Raw genomic sequence first — 12,688 nt, 5'->3', positions numbered from 1 at the left:
ATGATGGGAGAATAGAGAGAATGCTTAGAAATGGAATGAAGGAGAGTTGAGGGAATTCCCATCTGAAATTTTTTTTTTTTTTGGAGTGAAGTAGGAAGTCTTGACCTTATGGAGTAAGTAAAGGATAAAGGGCATAGGGTGGGAGGATTGGAGGAGTGTAGTAATGGGTTGAAACAGCTGTTGTGGGAAATGAGCAATGTAACTGAATAAAGATGAATAAAAGTGTTGTAAAACAATAGAAAGAAGGCCCAACTGAGACTGGAAATCATAGATTTGTTATGGAGCCAATCAGCCCAATTTTGTGATTTTCTCTAGCAGTTTTGCAGCCTCAGAGCAGGGGTGGAGAAACATATGGTGGAGCTCTGGTAATATGGTGGGCTAGGAATGCAAACTGACTCTCTCACGGAAAACAACTAAAAATGCTGGGTAAAATGCAGGAAACATCTTCTCTTTTTTTTTTAAGCATAAATTTATTTATTTATTTATTTAATTGTTTTTGGTCATGCCACACGGCATGTGGGATCTTAGTTCCCCAACCAGGCATCGAACCCGTGCCCCCTGCAGTGGAAGTGTGGAGTCTTCACCACTGGACTGCCAGGGAAGTCCCACAAACATCTTCTTAAAGGTATCACAAAGCTGGAAAGGTAGTAAGGAATTATAAGCCCAGATCTAAGCAAAGACAGACTGATGAAGTTACTTCTTTGAGAACATTTGCTGAACTTAATATAAACTTCAAGTAACAAGCCATAAGTGATATTAAAAACACAAACCAAAAGCCTACCCAAGGTGGGGAGTGTAATAAGGTTCCTCCCCAGATAAAACTGGAATGACAAGGGGTTGAACCATCAGTGTTCCAGTGAACCAGAAATAAGCCTACACACACACACACACACACACACACACACACACACACACACACACACAACACACACAAAAGGGGACTTTGAGGAAAGCAGCCTTGGCATTACATTAGGCTGTAAACATTGTGTTTACAGCCTCTCAGGCACCTGCCCTGAGAGGCTGTAAACACAATCTCATCTAATAAAGATTCGCAGCCTAAATTCACATTACCCAGGGACTCCAAAAAACCTCAAGCTCTGAATTTAGTTTAAAGTAGACCCAGACTGGTAGTGCCACCAGGCACCTGGCAGAATGCAAATCCTCTCTGCAGGAACCCACCCTCATCCTAAACCTCAAAATATTCCCACAAATAATTTTCTAAAGATATGAGGAAATCTTAATTAAAAATCACTAAGCACACAACAAAACAAGGCACCATGCATAAGACAAATAGGAAGTTCAAATGAGATAGATTTGAATCCAAATATATAAGTAGTTTTATTTAAATACAAATAGACTAAATGCTTGTGTTAAAAGATAGACTAAATTTAAAAAATCCAACCATATGCTGTTTATAATAGTTACATTAAAACATAAAGATACAGAAAGATTGACAGTAAAAGGATGGAAAAAGACATTTCACACAAATACTAACCAAAAGAAAGCTGGTACTGCTATATTAGTATCAGACAAAATACACTTTAAGGCAAGAAAGCACTACTAAAGATATAGCGGGTTGTTTTTATAAAAATACAATCTAAGGAGAAGATATAAAAATGTTAAATTTGCATGAACCTAATAATACCCTTAAAATAAACAAAGCAAAAATCAACAAAACTACAAGGAGAAATGGACAAGTCCACAGTCATAACAAGAGCTTTTAACATACCTCTGTCAGTATAGAACAAATAGAACAAAAATAATCAATAAGTATCTAGAAGATTTTAATAACACAATTAACAAAATTGATCTAATAGTGTAAAGAACACTGAACCCAACAATTGCAGAACACACATTTTTTTCAAGCCCACATAGAAGACTCACCAAAATTGATCATATACTGGGTCATAAAGCAAAGGATTAAAATAATACAAATGACTTCCAATGATCACAATGCAATTAAGCCAGAAATCAACAACAAAGTGATAACTAGAAAAACCACATACATTTGAAAATTTTAAAACATACTTTTAAATAAACCATGGGTCAAAGAAAAATCATATTGAAAATTGTAAAATATTTTGAACTCAACTAAAATAAAAATACTACCTATCAAAGCTTGTGGGATGCAACCAAAGCAATACTTAGAGGGAAAGCTATAGCCTGAAATGCTTATATTTCAAAAGAAGTAAAGGCTGAAAATGAAAAACTAGACATCCATTTTGAGGAGCTAGAAAAGGAACAACAAAATAAACCCAAAGAAAGTAGACGGAAATAAAACATATGATGAAGTTAATCCAGGATTAGAGGTTGGCAGAGAAGATGTTGTTGAAGGTAATAAGTAGGAGGGAACTGAGGAAGCTAGTGAAAGTGTGGGCAGAAAAGGGGGTGAAGTGGAAGTGGTAAAGGAGGGTATGTCAGGAAGATTGGAGAATAGGGATAGGTCTAGAGACATGAGGTCACAAAGACATGAGATCACAAAGCAGTTTAATGGGAGTAAGGGAGTTAGAGGTGAATACACAGGAGTTTTTGATTAGCGTGGAATTTTAAAGTTAAACATTTTATATGTGAAACAGTTCTAAATGAAGAAAATATATGGCATGTGGCCATATAAGTGGGTTGCTGAAATGAGGTGGAGTACTCTTAATTATCTGTTTAGAAGTCTTTCTCTGACTCTACATTGGTTCGTAAGACCTTATAGGATTGGAAACACCTTACTCATCTCTACATCCCTGTTATGGGGTTTGTCACATAGTAGATGCTCAACAAATGCTTGTCTACCCTAACTAATATAGGCAATATGCTAAGCACTTTACACACATTCTTTTATTTAATCCTTACAACAATTCTATGAGGTACCTACTAATACGCAACTTAAGAGAGAAGGAAAGTGAGGTTAAGTAACTTGCTCAAAATTGTACAATGAATGAACGGGTACTGTGCTAAAGGCCTGAGAGTAGATGTTTACTACAGTCCCAGACAAGCTATGTCCAAAGCAATCACTAAGCCCAGCTGTGATTCTGAAGAGCAAAATTTTGCTGAAGCAGTAAAAACATCATGCCATCAAAATTTTCACTGTAACCCCACCACCACCCAAATCCAAGCATTTTATTGCCTGCCTTCCTCCTGTGCTCATCATTTCCATCCAGCTCAGTCCTCCATCTTTCCTGGCTAACCCTATCTTATCTATCTCCCTATTTATGAAACCAGAATAGAATAATAATTGATGCTTTGAGATCTCAGTAGTTGTGCTGTTCAGGATAGAGGTGTTTCAGAATTAATTCATCTGCCCAAAAATTACTTGTAGGTATACTTCACTGAAGACTTTGTAATGATGACCAAGAAAGACATAATGCTTATAATGATAATAAAAACAACTACTTATAATAGCTCTAGAAACTATCCATAATTAAAGGAAAGCCCTCCTTCGACCCAACATTCCTCTCTAGCTATCCCCTCATTTCTCCGCTCTTCTTCAGAGCCAACTGTTTCAACAGAGTTATCTGTATACACACTATCAGCAGTTCCTCACCTCCCTATTCACTTTTCAACCCACTCTAGTCTGGCTTCAGGCTCCTCCACTCCAATGAAACTACTCCTATTATTGCAACAAGCAACCTCCATCTTGCCAAATCCAATAGACACTTCTCTATCCTTATCTTACTTGAACTCCCTGCAGCATTTGATATAGTTAACCTTTCCCTCCAAGTTAAAACATTTTCTTCTTTGGATATTGTGACACGACACTGATGATTCTTTCCCCCTACCTCACTGGATGCTCTTGTTTAGTCTCCTTTGCAGATTTCTCCTAACATTGTGGTACCTCAGGACTCACTCCTGGGTTTTCTTCTCTTTTTTCTTTATACAGTTGACCCTCAGTATCCACAGGGGATTGGTTCCAGAAGGCCCCGCACATACCAAAATCCACAGATGCTCAAGTCCCTTATATAAAATGGCGTAGGACAAGGAATACAGCCAGTCCTCCTTATCAGCAGGTTTCACATCTGCAGATTCAACCAGTTGAGGATCAAAATCTGTGGTTGGTTGAATCTGTGGATGCGAAACCCATGGATACAGAGGGCCACTGTATTCCTTCTCCATGTTATCTCATCCAGATCATGGCTTCAAATACCACCTACATGCTGATAACTCTCAAGTTTATTTCAAGACTCTACTCTGAGTTCCTAACATGCATATTTGACTATCTACTTGACATCTCCATTTGGATACCTGGCAGATACCTTAAACTTATTACGTCAAGAACTCTTGCTATTTCTCCCAAACAGCTCCTGTTCCTATCTTCTCCATCTCAGTATGTCACCACCACTTATTCAGTTACTTAAAGAAGAAATCTAGGCATCATCCTTAATTCCTTCTTTTTCCTTACCTCAACAACATATCTAACAGTAAGTCTTGTTAACTCTGACTCCAAAATTTATGTAGAATATCTCACCTTATTTCATCATAACTGCTACCACCTAGGTCCAGGCCTACCCTGGATTATGGAAGTTTCCTGCCTAGTCTTGCTTCCTCCTCTCTGTTCTCCTCTAGTACAGTTCTTCACATAGCAGCAAAATTGATCTTATTGAACCCTTCAATGGCTTCCCATTTGGCTCTTTGAATAAAAGCCCAAAAACCTTATTATGGCTATATGTGAGCCACTCTTGCTCCTTAATAAGTAAATAGAAGACTTGGACAACACTATACACCAACTAAACCTAACATACATCCATAGAGCATTCCACCTAATAACAGTAGAATACATAATCTTCTCAAGTGCATGTGGAATATTCTTCAGGATAGGCTATATGCTAGGCCACAAAACAAGCTTCAAAACATTTAAAATGAATGAAATCATACAAGGTATATTCTCTACCTTCAAAGGAATAAAATTAGAACTAAATAGCAGAGATTTGGGAAATTTACAAATATGTGGAAATTAAATAAAACACTCCTAAATAACTGATGTGTCAAAGAAAAAAAATCACAAGAGAAATTAGAAAATAATTTGAGATTAACAAAAGCAAAACTACAACACACCAAAGCTTATGGGATGCAGCTAAAGCAGCACTTAGAGGGAAATTGATAGCTGTAAGACCTTTATTTAAAAAGCAGAAATATCTCAAATCAATACCTTAACCTCTCACCTTAAGAAACTAGAACAGGGACTTCCCTGGTGGTCCAGTGGTTAAGACTCTGTGTTTCCACTGTGGGGGGCGCGGGTTCAATCCCTGGAAGGGGAACTGAGATTCCACATGCTGCATGGTGCGGCCAAGAAAAAAAGAAACTAGAACAAAGGGTAAAGTAAACCCAAGGCAAACATAGGGAAGGAAATAGTAAAGATTAGAACAGAGATACATGAAATGGAGAATGGAAAAACAATAGAGGAAATTAATGAAACAAAAATTGGTTTGAAAAGAACAGCAAAATTGACAAGGCTTCAGTTAGACTGTCCAAGAGAGAAAAAAGGGAGAAGACTGAAATTACTAAAATCAGATATGAAAGAGGGGACATTACTATAGACCCTACAGGGAAAATAAAAAGGATTAGAAAAGAATACCGTAAACAATTGTATGCCAACAAATTAGATAACCTAGATGAAATGGACAAATTCCTAGAAATGCACAAACTACCAAAACTAATTCAAAAAGACAAAAAAAAAGTAAAAAAAAAAAAAACTAATTCAAAAAGAAACTGAAAATCTTAATAGGCCTATAACAAGTAACAAGATTGAGTCAGTAATTAAAAAAGAATCTCCCAACAAAGAAAAGCCAGAACCAGATGGCTTCCTCACTGGCGAGTTTGACCACACTTTTAAAGAATTAATACCAATTCTTTTCAAACTCACCCAAAATATAGAAGAGGAAGAAAACTTCCCAACTCATCCTATGAGGCCAGTATTATCCTGATATAAAAACCAGACAAAGACATCACATGAAAACTCAGACCAATACTTCTTATAAATATAGATGCAAAAATCCCTACAAAATACAAGCAAATTGATCCAGCAACATATAAACAAGGATTATACACCATGACCAAATAGGATTCATCCCAGGATTGGAAGGTTGGTTTAACATCCAAAAATCAATTAATGTAATACACCATATCAACAGCATAAAAGACAAAAAGCACATGATTCTTTCATTAGATACAGAAAAAGCATTTGACAAAATCCAACCTCTCATGTTAAAAAAAATTCAACAAACTAGAAATAGGAGGGAACTTCCTCAACGTAATAAAGGGCATCTACGAAAAACCCACAGCTAACATCATACTTAATGGTGAAAGACTGAAAGCTTTCCCCCTAAGATCAGGAACAAGACAGGGATGTCTTCTCTTGACAGTTTTATTCAACATTGTACTGGAGATTTTAGCCAAAGCAATTAGACAAGAAAAAGAAATAAAAGGCATCTAGATTGGAAAGGAAGAAGTAAAAACATCTATTTGCAGATAACATGATCTTGTATATAGAAAATACTAAGAAATCCAATAAAAATTATTAGAACTAATAAACATTTCAGCTCGGTTGTAGGAGACAAGATCAATACATAAAAATCAGTTATGTTTCTATGTAATGTACAATCCCAAAACTGAAATTAATAAAACAATTCCATCTACAATAACTTCAAAAAGAATAAAATACTTAGAAATAAATTTAAGAATAGAAGTGCAACATATACTCTGAAAACTACAAAACATTGTTGAAGGAAATTAAAGTAGACCTTAATAAATGGAGAGAAATCCCATGTTCATGGATTGGAAAACTAAATATTGTTAAGATGTCAATACACCTCAAAGCGATCTACATTCAATGCAACCCCTATCAAAATCCCAACCAGCTTCTTTTCGGAAATTGATAAGATGATCATGAAACTAATATGGAAATGCAAGCATCCCAGAAGAGCCAAAATAATCTTGAAAAAGAAGAACATATTTAGAGGATTCACACTTCCCATTTTCAAAACTTGCTGCAAAGCTACAGTAATCAAGACAGTGTAGTGCTCACCCAAGGGCAGACATATAGTTCAATGGAATAGAACTGAAGGTCCAGAAATAAACCCCTATGTTATTTTTGATTGGTTCTTGACAAGAGTGCCAAGACATTTCAATGGGGAACAAAGAGTGTTTTCAACAAATATTGGCTGGGATGACTGGATATCCATATGCAAAAGAATTAACTTGGACCCCTTCCTCACACTGTGTACAAAAATTAACTCATAATGGATCAAAGATGAACTGTAAGAGCTAAAACTATGGAACTCTTAAAAGTAAACACAGATGTAAATCTTCATGACCTTGTATTTGGCAATGGTTTCTTAGATATAATATCAAAAGTACAAGCAACAAATAAATTGGACACCATTTAAAAAGTGAAAAGACAACCCACAGAATGGAGGAAAATGTTTGAAAATGATATATCCTGGTATCATGAATATATAAAGAATTCTTACAACCTAATGATAAGAAGACAAATAACTCAGTTTAAAAATGGGCAAAGGGGCTTCCCTGGTGGCGCAGTGGTTGAGAATCTGCCTGCCAAGGCAGGGGACATGGGTTCGAGCCCTGGTCTGGGAAGATCCCACATGCCGCGGAGCAACTAGGCCCGTGAGCCGCAACTACTGAGCCTGCGCGTCTGGAGCTTGTGCTCCGCAACAAGAGAGGCCGCGATAATGAGAGGCCCGCGCACCGTGATGAAGAGTGGCCCCCGCTTGCCGCAACTGGAGAAAGCCCTCGCACAGAAACGAAGACCCAACACAGCCAAAAATAAAAATAAATAAAATAAAGAATTACAAAAAAAAGAGTAAAATATTAAAAAAAAAATGGGCAAAGGATTTGAATAAACATTTCTCCAAAAAAGATATACAAATAGGTGATAAACACGTTAGTCATTAGAGAAATGTAAATCAAAACTACAATGAAATACTATGTCACATCCATTAGGATGGCTACAATAATACTCCTTTTAAAGATTAAAAACTAGTGTTGGGAAGAATGTGGAAAAATTGGAACCCTCATACACTGCAGATGGAGTTTGAAAATGGTGCAGCTAGTTTGAAAAACAGTCTGGCAGTTCCTCAAAAGGTTAAATACGGAGTTACCATATAACTCATTACATATAGCATATAATTCCATCACTAGGTATATACCCAAAAGAAATGAAAACACACATCCACATAAAAACTTGTACATGAATGTTCATTGCAGCATTATTCATAATAACCAAAAAGTGGAAACAACCCAAATGCCGATCAATTGATGAATGGATAAACTGTAGTATAGCCATATAATGGAATATTAGTCTGCCAGAAGAATGAAGAAAGAAGAATGACGTACTGATAGATGCTACAACATGGAGAAACCTTGAAAACATGATGCTAAGTGAAATAAGGCAGACACAAAAGGGCAAATATTGTATGATTCCATTTACATGAAATGTCCAGAATAGGCAAATCTATAGAAACAAAAGGTAGGTTATTGGTTGCCAGGGGCTGGGGGGTGGGCAGGTCGATGGGAGGGAATGGAGAGTGACTGCTAATGGGTATGGAGCTTCTTTTGGGGATTATGAAAGTGTTCCAAAATTATGTTGCTGATCGCACAACTCCATGAATATACGAAAAACCATTGAATTTAAATGGGTGGATTGCATGCTTTGTGAATTATATCTCAAAATAAAAAAAGAAAGAAAGAATCAGAGGTGTTTGGGGGACTCATAGAGCAGGGTGTAGCATGGGAAATTTCAAGCCCCTTAGAAAAGCCATAAGCCACCATGAAGCATCTGCAGTAGAAATGGCAGCATGGGGGGTTAGTTAGAGAGAAGCCTGTCAAGTGGCATGGAAGAAATCCAGAATTCCTTGTGGGGACCTGTGGAGGATGCAGAAGGCAGCTGAGAATTAAGAGGCAGCATATTTGCCAGGCAGTTGCTGTGGCATGAGTGAACAGCCCTAAAGTCAGGGGCTGGATGGAGGATATGGCTGAAGTTTAGAGGGCTAGCAGACCACTGGGAGCTGAGGTAGGAATCCTGGGCAGTAGTATGTAAGGAGAGAGATAGATGTGCTTCCTGACCCAGTCATTGTGCATTGCGCATAGTGAGAGAATAAGCCATAAATTATGGACATTTAAAAAGTGAGTAGGGTGAGGCAAAATGAGCTAAACTTCAGCTAGGATCCAGCAGAAATTATGGGACTCACTCACTGCCATGAGTGTGTTTGAAGTGTAAATCAAATGCTTGCACAAAAGAGACTTTTAATTCAGAACACATTTCTATATTCTAACTGACAACCTTAATCTGTCCAACCTGTGCCCAACCTGCGCCTCCAGGCAACTGGAATAGGTGCTCCAGAACACGATGAGATTAGTTATAGGAAAACAACTATATGTTCATAATTAAATGTGGAGGTGGGGCACACTTGCAGTATATACATTTTCTCACCCCATTAAATGCATAGAGGATAGTAGATGAAGTCTTTAAAGAAAAGAGAAAAGAGGGAAATAGTCAAGTAAAGATTCTCCAAACTATAGTAGACACCTTCGCGTTTTGGTTGCTCACAACTCCCCTAACTGCCCAAGATAACACTCGCTTTGATCATCTTCTCCCTAAAAAGCTTTCCTTTCCAATCCACGGTTAGCTAGCTTTGTTAATACTTCCACATTCAGTATAGATATTCGCATACCTAAATCTTATTAAAGAGTTCGTATAACTTTGTCTCAAGGAAATAGGTAGCAAAACAACATTCAATTAGCTTGCATTCCAGTTGACAATAGAAGATATAAATGAAACAACTATTTAGAAAACAGTCAAAAGTAGACCATGGTCCTTCGTCTCATTAATGTGTTCATTAAAAACAGGTTTCAGGAGGGCAGGAGCTGATTTGTAATCAAGAAAACAAAAGCTGATTTATCCATTTGAATTGAAAAGTAGGTAAAGAATTTCAGTATTTATTCACATATTCACTCAAGTATAAAAGGGAACTGATCACCACCTCCGCCACCACAACCATGTGTCATATGTGTACAAGGTTAGATCAAAGTGGTAGCTAATAATATTACATTCTGCAGTTGTTCAAGGATGACAGTTGAGAAAGTTTGATGACAGAGGATAAAAATAACACTTGTTTGGGCATAAATGGAAGTTTTTTCATTGAACTATGTGAACGTTCCTCTTCTCACCCACACTGCCAGAAACCTAAGAAAATAATTTTGCAACATAAAAGTGTTCACTACTCATCGAATTACAATTATTCTCTTTTTCTGAAATGAAAAATAACTATATTGTAAGCATGAGAATAAATTGAGGTAATGATAAAATTATCATCATCTATTGGGTTTAATTCAATTCCCAGTTTTACCACATAGTAAATAATGTGCGTTAGCTTTTCACAGTTGTATAACAAAACATTTGACAAGAGTTACTTAACGGCAATTTAGAGGCAGATGCAGAAGCAGAAATGCTTACAGTTTGAATGTGCTTTGTCGACAAAGAGACTATGGCCTATTTACTTTTTTTATTTAAAAGAAACGTGGGATCTTTAGCTCCCAGCTTGACAGTCAGTTACAAAAAGCAGAAGGCACCTTAACGTTTCCTCTGGAGGATATTATCACTCCAGTATCAGCAGCGGGTAGAAACACATTTGCTTTATCATACTTTGACCTTTACACTTCAAGTCAAGAGAATCCTGAGCAAGGTCAGTTTCCCCATCCAGTGTGCACTTTGCTGAGATGTAAAAAAAGTTTTTTTCCCACAGAATTTGATCTGTGGATTTTATTTATGTTTGAATGAAATATGTTTATTTCTATGGTGGTGACTTTGCAAGAAAACAAGACCAGGAGAGGTATTTCCTCAAAGGCTAAAAGGAGGCATTACTACCACCACCACTGCTTGCCAAGGGATTTGCAAAGCATCTTGAGGCTCAAGGTTAGTATGGGAGACGAGCCAGGCTCAGGAGAAGTTAGCACAGAGAAAAAGTTAGAGTGTTTTTCCCCCTTTTAGCCAGCCAATTCAACAAAGTACTTCAGATAGTAACGCTTAGTGGTCAAATAATGATGTCTTTTCTGCAATGATCATGTTTGGGTTTGTCTATTTCCTTTATGCTTGTGAGGTTTGTAATTGGAATTTTAAATCCTTGGGGGAAAAGCTATTTTTGTAATTCAACTGGGATGTCCTTGTCTTAGGGTTTCCCATTGCTTCAGTCCCCTAGCCTGGTACTATAGCCATGATAGTGTTTTGTCTTTTAGATGAAATGCAGAACTAAGGACATGACTACTGGTGCTTATTAAAGACTCCTTGCTATTTTCACAAGAGTAGGGGCGTTAGACTCTTGTCTACTGGCCAAATTCTAAATCGGGAGATTACATTCTGCTTTCCTGAATTCCCCTAGCAGAAGCAGCCATCCATGGTATCCTACTTTGCTTCCTGTGCTAAACTGTTGTGTGATGTCATTAAATGGCACTGCTTTTCTACTACTAGAAGTGACCACTTCTTAGTGGAGTGGTGAATAAATTGGTACCTATTGTCTGATATTGTATTTGACCTAGTTTCAAACAAATTAAAGGTAGGCTCTGAGAGTTAAGGATAAAGTACAAAACAAAACAAAACAAAACACCCTAACAGTGTACTGGTTGTTGTGGAGCATTTTTAAAAAACCAATATGCTTTCTCTTCTGCAACACAGACAAACAAATTAATGCATTTTTCAAAACTACACTAGTGGTTGACAATAAGTTGTTATTTTGCCTCAAACAGGACGATAGTTCTAAGAGGGATGCTGAGGTTTGAGAGGATGTGATCACATATCACAAACTAGTTAAACCATCTCTTTTGTCTTCGGGTTGTATCTAACCATCCTAGACAATTGATCTGTCTATTTCATAAAATCTCTCTTTAAGGAGAGTCTTCATCTTTCCTTGGTAACATATTTCAGTGTTTCTCAATCTTTCCATGAAAACTAAGTTCTTATTTTTATTTAACCTCTGTTCCACCTACTGTAGCTTAATGTCACCATCTTTTATCCATCTCTAGCTTTCTATCATACACTGGTATTGAGAGGCAGTGTAGCACAACGGCATGGTTTTTGGAGTCAGACATGCCTGCGTTCAAATCCTGACTCCATCACTTTCTAGGTGTGTGATGTTGGGCAAGTTACTACTGAGGTTCAATTTCCTCATCTGTAAATGAGCAACTTCAGAGGGTTACTGTGAGGATCAAATGACATAACATATTATTTGAAGGGTTATGGGGTAAGATGAGGCATGGTACTCAGAACCCAAAAAGTGCTCAATAAATAGTAGCTATTTATCTGATTAGGTACACAGATCTGACTTAATTCATAAACTCTTTGAGAGTGGGAAGCGTACTTCCTGGATTTTAACATAAGTACAGTGTCATGCACATACTATGGCACAGAGGCTCAATATTTGTTGAATGAATAAACTTATTTTTCCCCCAAGTGGAATGAACAGCCCTCACCTATTTGCAAGATCCCACACATTTTAGCTCCAAGTTGACAAATCTGATCAATCCTCTGATGCCTCCAAGTATGCAGATAGATACCTCACTTTGTCTAGATGTTTTGGCATGGCGTGGACACGATGCAAAAAAACTTACACTTTGTTTCTATCAGGTTCATTTCTATGAATTTTTACATTTGATGATTGTCTCGGGTGCCCAGAATGGGACTGACTCAATCATC

The 12,688-nt window shown here is 37.2% G+C and overlaps 1 long non-coding RNA gene across 1 annotated transcript in view; it reads right to left on the bottom strand.

Annotated features, from left to right (window-relative positions):
* LOC133082697 (uncharacterized) overlaps positions 1-12,688 on the bottom strand; it is a 29,033-nt gene that overhangs the window by 15,578 nt on the left and 767 nt on the right. The window lies entirely within an intron of this gene.

The sequence above is a fragment of the Eubalaena glacialis genome, chromosome X (genome assembly GCF_028564815.1).
Source record: "Eubalaena glacialis isolate mEubGla1 chromosome X, mEubGla1.1.hap2.+ XY, whole genome shotgun sequence".
Classification (NCBI taxonomy): domain Eukaryota; kingdom Metazoa; phylum Chordata; class Mammalia; order Artiodactyla; family Balaenidae; genus Eubalaena; species Eubalaena glacialis.
This window is presented reverse-complemented; position numbering and strand designations above follow the sequence as displayed.